Source organism: Oculina patagonica, chromosome 14 (genome assembly GCF_052425735.1).
Source record: "Oculina patagonica isolate OP01 chromosome 14, crgOcupat, whole genome shotgun sequence".
Taxonomy (NCBI): Eukaryota; Metazoa; Cnidaria; class Anthozoa; order Scleractinia; family Oculinidae; genus Oculina; species Oculina patagonica.
The window spans coordinates 18,152,742-18,161,890 of NC_135771.1; positions in this window are offsets into that span (position 1 = coordinate 18,152,742).

Genomic DNA, 9,149 nt, shown 5'->3' on the forward strand with positions numbered 1-9,149 from the left:
AACATTGAATTCAATTTATTAATATCATGTACAGCAGTTTATCGTTGTCGTTATTAAAATAACTCTGCTTTTGCGCACTCAAATATTATTTTATTTATGGTATAGTTAGTAGGGAAACGCAGTGGCCTAATATGATGGTTAGTGCGCTTGACCCCGGATCAAGAGGTCTGGGTTCGAGCCCTTTTCAGGGAACTGCGTTGCGTTCTTGGGCCAGACACTCAACTCTCATAGTGCCTCTTTTCGCCTTACTGTTCGCACGCGTCTAAATGGGTACCGTCAAATTTGCTGGTGGGGCTAACCCTGCGATGGAGTAGCATCCCATTGAGGGAGGAGTAAAAATACGTATAGTCGCTTAATGCTACAGAAACCCGAATAAGCTCCAGCCTTATGGGCCACCTGACTCGAACGCAGACATAGGGAACTGCAGATTTTCGAGCATAATCCAAACAGAACTCAGGTAGATTTCTGAAAAATCATAAACAGAAAACACCTAAGTCTGATAAGTTTATTTTAAAAAAGGAAGCAATCACGGCTAATAATAAAAAAAATCGTGTGATTTACATCTTGCATTGCATAACATTTCCCTGCTAGCAGAGGCTTCTTTTTCTTTGTATTCACTGAGCTGATCATGACGGTACGGGGGAAATGTTGTCAGTCAGTCGAAAAGTAACAAAAGGTGCAGATTTAAATGCGCTGGTGCAATGTGGTGAAAAAAGATAGAATACTGAAATGTTTTTGTGTGATAGATGATATAGAACGAAGGACAGGGTTGTATGTGATAACAAGAGGAACGCAACTGGGTTGGTTGGATGTGGTCTGACTGGGCTTAAGTGTTTCGTTGCGTGTCATAGCGTGAACGCGCCGGATCTCATGTCTTCGGAAAGAGGGCTTGAGATTGTAGCCACGGTAGTTAGGGCACTTGTGGATAAGTTTGTAAATCCGAAATGTAAAAGTCTCGTCGGAAGAGCACATGTGTCGTAATCTGAGGGCGACCCTGAATGGAGTGGCTCAATTGGTGTGTAGAGAGTGATATGATGAGTGAAGGTGGCAACGCAAGTGGACGCAAGTTGAAAACTTGCGTCTCCGTTTGGCCAGAACTTGCGCGCACTTTTGTTGACTTGCATACACTTGCGTTGACTTGCCCTCACTTTGGTCGAGATCAAATTTGCACTTATAATTATAAATTAAGTAAACGCAAGTTTTTCACCTTTGGCCACCCATCGTAAATCAACGCAATTTTTTTGCAGTTTACTTCAAATACTGAATGGCACCTCATAGCATTTTTTAATGACTTTTCGCAAAATTTCGTGCACTTGCAACTAAACTTGCTTGTCCGTTTGGCCACCAAACACAAGTCTGTACGTTACCGTTTGGCCAGGGCTTTACAGAGATCTGTCTCAACTTTACCAAACCGGTTGAGAGAGTCCTTGACGTCAAGAAAAGAGATAGAGGTGGATGAATGGGACGAATTGAATTTGATAGTGGGATGAAGGTTGTTGAAGTAAGAGTGAAGTTAAGTAGATCGTTTTCGATGTGGGTCCATATCATGAAAATGTCGTTAATGAAACGCCAACAAGTATGTGGCCAGTGTGGCGCATGCATAAGTGCCTATTGGTCGAATTTAGCGAGGAATAGATTAGCGTACGATGGATCCATGCGTGTACTCTTGATTGTGCCGTGGATAGAGTAATGTTTTGTTGTCGTTGAATTGAATGTTACACAGCCTTTTTTTTTTTTTTTTTTTTTTTTTAGAAAAAAAAAAAAGTCGAAACTTCTCATGATGAGAGTCATTCTAACACATTCGGTTGGGTTCATTAATCGAGCATAGTCGAACTCACTACTTTGGCCAATGGAACAAAATCGAACGTTCGATTACCGAACGGTCGACAATCGTAGAAATCGTACCCAATCGAACGTTCGATCGATTACCGAACTTCTGTTTGTTTAACTGCAAAGGGTGACATGCCGCATAATCTGTTTTTAAACCAGCGCAAGTATTTTACTTGGTTGTTGAGTTCCTAATGAGCCTCATGATATCTGAGCGCAGCATATTGACCTCTCGCTAGATTATTCTGTCTTACTTACTTGCTGATGAGTTCCTTATTGAACTCACGTTATCTGAGGGCAGACTTTATTATAGGGTGGGTTGTTTGAATGAAAAAGAACAGAGTGCGCGCAAAGTAAAGAGAAAAAAAAAAGAAAAAAAACAAGAATTTCTTCTGTTTGTGTAAATGATTAGTGGGAAATGGAAGTTGGGGGCCTAGCTTAGTAATTGGGACAGACCACGCACTGGGTGGTGACGCCTGAGCACGGAACCATTGATCGCAGCTGCCGGCGGCCTCTCTCCCGGTGTAGTTCAGCTCGAGGGATGACCCAGCAGTCCCTACGCGAGTCCAGAACTCACGTTATCGAGGGCAGCATATTGACCTCGTGCTGGATTATTCTGTCTAACTTGGATTGTGAGTTCCTTATGGAACTCATGTTAACTGAGGACAGCATATTGACCTTGTGCCAAATTCGTCTGTCTTACTGGGGTTGTGTGTTCCTTACTGATCTCTTGTTATCTGAGGTCAACATATTGATCCCTTGCTAGATTTTCTCTCTAACTTGGGTGGTGAGTTCCTGATGGAAATCATTATAGTGAAGACTGCATATTAACCTCCTGTTAGATTATTTTGTTTTACTTGGGTGGTGAGTTCCGTATGGAGCTTATGTTATCTGAGGACAGCATATTGATCTCGTGCTGGATTATTCTGTCTTGCGTAGTTGGGTGGTGAGTTTCTTATTGAAATCACAAAGCGGCAAATTGGCCTCGTTCTGGATTATCCTGTCTCACTTGAGTGGTGACTTTCTCATGGAACTCATGTTATCTGAGGGAAGCATATTGACCTCTTGCTTTATTATTCGATCTTACTTGGGTGGTGAGTTCTTTATGGTACTCATGTTATCTGAGGGTAGTATATTGACCTCGTGCTTGTATCAATTCAGGTATACAAAAATGCGGTTCGAAGAAAAAAATATTCGGACCATTAAAAAATGTACTAATGTTTTGGGTTTCCAAACGGCTAATATTTCCTTTTTTCTTAATTTTTCGAAAACCATATATTCCTAGAAGATAAGGATAATATTTTTGAACATAGTACCCCAAAGGTGTTCTTCAGGCCTAGGTTTTCTTTCTAAATGCTAAGTAACAAAAAGGTAATGCTTATGTGATCTAGCTCAAACTATACCCGTCTCTTGCAAAACAGAGCAGGGTTGCTTGCTATTCCGCGATCCTCCCGAGTGAAAGAAGGCTTATGGCTCGCAATTTCCATTGGTATAGAACATCTTGCTCGCCAGTCCGCCAGCGAAAGAGCGTGTTCTTGTATTTATGATAAACTGTCATATGTTCTTAGCATTCTTGCGCTACAAAAATCCCAAGGTATTGGATAGTTAAGCTTGCATTAATTCAGTTACCCAAACATATATGTGGTTCAAAGAAAAAAAAATTACCTTACCTGCACGGGCAACTAACAATTTTTCTTCGCTATCGATGCTTTCAGTATCTGTCAGACAAGATGTAACAAAATTTGAAGTGTGCTTTTGCATGGTAATTTACAAACTGGACAAATTCTGGATTTTCTGGGCTTGGACTCCTGAAGCCCCACCAACAAGAGAGGCACAACTGTAAAGGGTCATTCTATTTTTAAATTTCAGCCGAATAATTTTGTGCTTTGTGTTAAATGTCCTGGCGCCGAGTTCTGTCGCTGTGTACGTGTTCGGTCTCTTTAAATTAAATTATAAATTAATTTATTTTTGTGATGTGCATCTGAATAAACGAATGAATGGTTTTTGCACGATCGAAACCTTTTATATAGTTGTTTTAAAACAAGATGAGAAACTTTTCGTATGTTATTTCCATTATAAATGACAACTGAACGGAAACTAACAGTGATATATGTTCATAATATTTATGTACGTTTATGTTTATAACTGAAGTCAACTTCCAAATTAATAATACTACGCAAGTTACGGCTTTGACGTGAGTTACCCGCCAGAGTAAATAAAAGGTACAAATCATTCCCAATTTCAGGTAAGTGAATGATATTATTATCCTGTGCATCTGAAATGCAACTGAGTCCTAACAAACAAATCAAATTCAATTGTTGACAAGAAAATTTATAACGTGACGCAGAGCACGCAATGAACTCAGTCGATGATTTTTACTGTTTTTTCTTCTTTCCTCGCGTCTATATAACCTGTTGATAGGCATAAGACGTCAACAAAATCAAATAAAGTTTAAACTTGCTTTCTTTGTGCAAATCATAGCTCCCAAATTTAAATTTAGCGGACCAGATCACTTAGCGGAGAACGAATTCAGACACGAGGAGGTGCTTTTTCGGCCTCCAAAGTTTCTCAATTTTTGCCCTTTCCCGAAGTGCTTGATAAAGCAATATTTTAAAAGGCGAAGGAAACCTCAAAATAGCCGGAAAAAATTAAAAGTTTATGTTGCCTGGAAGAAGAAAGGTCAAGCTATTATTTTAAGTTTATTTCGATTCAGAGCATTGAAAATTGCTCTTATAGGAATATCGAGAACTTTGCCTTTTTTACGCATATTTTTTGCATATTTAATGAGCTAAAACCGTTATTTTCGTTTTTTTCTTAATTTCTCGAAAACCATAAATTCCTAGAAGATGAGAATAATATTTTCGAACATAGTTCCCCAAAGGTGTTATTCAGGCAAAGTTTCAAGATTTTCGATTTCCCCAGCCTGTGCAACGATTCTTCATATTCTCAGTCGGAGCCTCTTAAATCTTCCAACGAAATCGCTCACTACAACTGTGTCAGATTGCTTCCCCTTTACAAACTGCAATTTGATTGGTTCTGATGGTATTGGTGTGACAAACAAACATAGTATAGTAACATGGTCCATTGCGCCGACTGAGAGGTATTTGTGGAAAAAATAACTCAAAAACGTGAACCGAAATACCGTATGAAAAATTGACCAATACCGCAAAACCGCAAACCTTTAGCTCCCTCCACTACATGAACACTCACAAAGTATTCTGTTTATATAAGAGTGTGTTACATGTGGCACGTAAAAAAATTGTGCAGATATACATGGCGATTTATGATCTTGTCGCTGATTGGTAGCGACATCGTGCACAATAACATGACAAAGCAACAAATCTCACAAAAGTTTTGATAGCTACGCATCGATGATTTGGGCATTGCATGAAAGATGGCAGGATTTACAGAATCCGCCAATTCTGAGCAAATTTACCCAAGAAATGAGAGCTTTATAAGGAATGAGGTATTTACGTCGAAAGAAAAACTCAATCAGCCGTGCGACGTTGTTTTGGTGGTCGAAGATGGCAAACAATTCAAAGCTCACAAGAATGTTCTTAAAGATGCAAGTCCTTTCTTTGAAAAGCTGCTGAACAGTGACATGAAGGAGTCTAGAGAAGGAATAGTTCGGCTGGAGATGTTTAGCGAGTCTGTTATGGCGACTTCACTGGAGTTTATGTACACTGGTCACGTTCAGATATTGAATGAAGAAAATGCCCGAGACCTGATCGTTATCACTGATTATTTGTTACTTCAGAAATTAAAAACTCTCGCTGAGGAAGTTTTAGCGGAACAGAAGTTGAATATTTCAAATTGCATTTCAACTTATCATTTTTCTGAAAGATATCAGTGCACAGAACTTCAATCCAAGACCAAGAAATTCATCCTTGCAAATTTCACGGCCGTATACGCAGCGAACCGGGAAGAAGTTTTGAATATGACGAGCAGGGAAGTTAAAATGTGGATTTCAAGTGATGAAATAGATATTAGCGCCGAGGAAGATGTGCTTAAGATCATTCTAGCATGGATTGATCATGACAAAAGCAAGCGAAAGGAATATTTTGCCGAGTTATTCAGTGAAGTTCGACTCGTTTATGTATCGCGTGACTTTTTGATCAGCGATGTCGTGACAAATGATCTGGTGAAAGAGAATGAAGGTTGTTTGGAACTTGTAAAGGATGCTATAGATTCAATTGACTCTAAGAACTATGATAATCTCCCTGTTCCTCCAAGAAAGTCCCTTGAGACACCTCTTATATTAACGCTTACGGATGACGAGATTTTTTGCTGTTGTCCTGAAGAGGATAACTGGTATATCTTAGATGACATGGAGAGAGGTTTCAATCTGTTCAATCCATTCAACCGTTGTAACAGAGTTGTTCCTTGTCATGGCAAACTTTATGTTTTTGAAATTTCGTATCGGTTCGAAGAGGACAGACAGCAAATATTAAGATGCTACAGTCCATACTCAAACAGTTGGATGGTCTTACCATTCTCGGAAGAAAACAGAGTTTTGCTAGATATATTTGTTAACAATGAGGATGAAATGTATGCTTTGGCCAGGGAACGATCCACGCACTTGGAGGTTTCAATCATCTTGAAGTACAAACCGCTATCAAACTCATGGGAAGATGTGACATCATTTGATTCTTTTGAGTTAAGGCGACATGGCAGACATGTCTGCATTGACTTCTGCATTGTAGCCAAAGACAATTTTATTTATTTTATTGGCGGTAAAAGACAGTTTCATGAGTCAACAAACGCTGTCAGAGATGTTGATAGGAATGACGCTGTCAGATATGTTGATAGGTACGACCTTAGCATAAACGAGTGGAAAGTAGTTGCTTCCATTCAGGTAGCGAGAAGCAGCGCTTATGGAGCTGCGACGAAAGGAAAAATTTTCATTGTTGGTGGATTTAATAATGGGGTGTTCCTATCTGGACAAATCGAGGTGTACGATGAAACATTAAATGAATGGCAGTTTATTAGTAGACAATTCAGTAGTTATAGTCTGCACAACCCCAATAACCTCTTGTCCATTGATGACGATCTGTATGCTGTGGACATGGTGCCGTGTTGGCATAATTGCAAACGGCTTCATATAATAGTTGATTGCTTCAACTTTGAAAACAACGATTTCGAGATCAAATGTGTACAAACTTTACACAACATTAGATTTTTTAATTTTCAGTCTTGTTCATTAAGAGTTTTTAAGAGATTTTTCAACGCTCATCAGCTTGTCAAAACCTCCCCTCCCAAATGCTTACACTTTCGTAGGACCTCCCCCACAGCACGTCAACGGAAATGCTTCATTATGTGACTGGAAAAAATGTGTAACCAGGCCTCGTGAATCTCAAATTCCTTGTAATTCTTTTTTTTTGTAATTTAGTTGTTATTAAAGCCCTTCCTCTTGAAGGGAGGTTACTTTTTCCTTTAATTATTGACCCTTATTGGATGTCATCAACGCGTTGCCATAATCAAGCAATTAATTATGCTAATGTCATTTTTTTTGTAGATATTTTTGTACTTCCAATCTGCATTAATGCAGATCGGTACACAAATATCCAGGGATATCTCATCGATGATCAATGAGACCAATGAGTAATTTATGGGGAATCAGTGAGTAGTCAACTCATCAGTCATTGATAACTGTATTCCCGGCGTAACTAATGGAACGTTTGGCAATCGAACACCAATGGTTCGATTGGGTTCAGTAATCTCACTGATTTGGCCAATCGAAGAAAATCAAACGTTTGATTACCGAACGGTCGATACCGAACTCCTGTTTGTGTAACTGCAAGGGGTGACAGGCTGAACAATCTCTTCCGGTTGAATCCTTTTGTAAAACTTGATCAGCGACGCAAGCTCAACTATAAGCAGTCTGTGCCATGTGAAACCCACCCGGGGGAGGGGGCACTCCCATATATGGGCTATATAGGTATATAGTTTTTTTTAAAAGGTTCTCGATCCATAAATAGGGTGTCATTTTTGCCTCTTTTGACATTGTGTTCCTAGTGTGATCCTTAGATAGAGTACCAAAATTGCATCAGCTAATTTTGCAGTACGTAAACGTCCAGCTAAACGAAAAAGAAATCCTCTGTTAAAACTGAACGATCCGTTCAACTATTAGTTTAACTTACAATGTTACAACAACGAAATAGAGTTGACCCGTTGAGGCTAAAAGGGTATCAATTGTCGATATTTTCATCCTTAAATAGGGTCAGCGTTTAAGAACCTTCGCGGCACACACCTATCCGAAATTTGCAAGAGCACACCCCCCCCCCCCCCACTAGGCTTTTATAGATTGTGCTAGCATAATTTTTGGCATAATTGGAGCTAAAAAGCATAATTTGTGAAACGAGCACTGCCACGGCATAATTAGCAATTTTTAGCACTTTTTGGAGCATAAATTCATAAAATGTAGTAAATATGGTGTACTTTCTACAGAAATAAATGAAATTTAGGTAGTTTGTTCTTGCAATGCGTGTTTTAGCTATACAATTGTGATTGTTAAGTCGTTGGAGGCATTTTACAAACGGTTTAGAGATGCGAGCAGCTAATTTGGACAGCTGACGGCCGTGATAAACTGTGAGCATAATTTCGGAAATCAGAAGCATAATTTGGGAATTCTGGCATAATTTTTGCATAATTTGGCAAAATTTTGAGCACTGCTAGTAGCATAATATGCCCCTTTAGGAGCACAATCTATAAAAGCCTACCCCCCCCCCCCCCCCCCCCCTCACCGGGGGTGAAAACGAACGACGACATAAGCACAGCACAAGCGTAAGAACACGATGTTTATTAGTTACAAGGCTCAAATGCTCAAACGCGGGGGAACCTGGAACGAGTGTTTTAATTGGGCAGACAAGGCCATGGCCAGATGCGGTATTTCGAGCTCAAGCGGTATTTCGTTGTCACATGATAACGCAAACTGCGGCAAGCCAGCGCAAGCACAAGAGAAGGAAAAATTTTGATCATTTTTCTTGTGCTTGCACTTGAGCTCGTGCTTGCGTCGAGGCCGTTTTCACGGTGAGATAAGAGCTGTTATGCTTGCATCTGTGCTTGAGCTTGTGCTTGCGTCGCTAGAGAAAACCAAACCAGACTTCAAAGTTAAGCCCTTATTCTAATTAAACTCTAGTTAAAAATATACTAACATTAATTACATACAACATTTAGTTAATTACACATTACATCTACTTTATGGAGAAGAAACTATAAAGATAAACATTAAAAATAAACGTAAAAAAGCTATCGGTTTGAGATAGTAGTCGACAGATTGAGAAATGCGCTGTGTGTTGCTAGAAACAATGTGACGTCCTGGA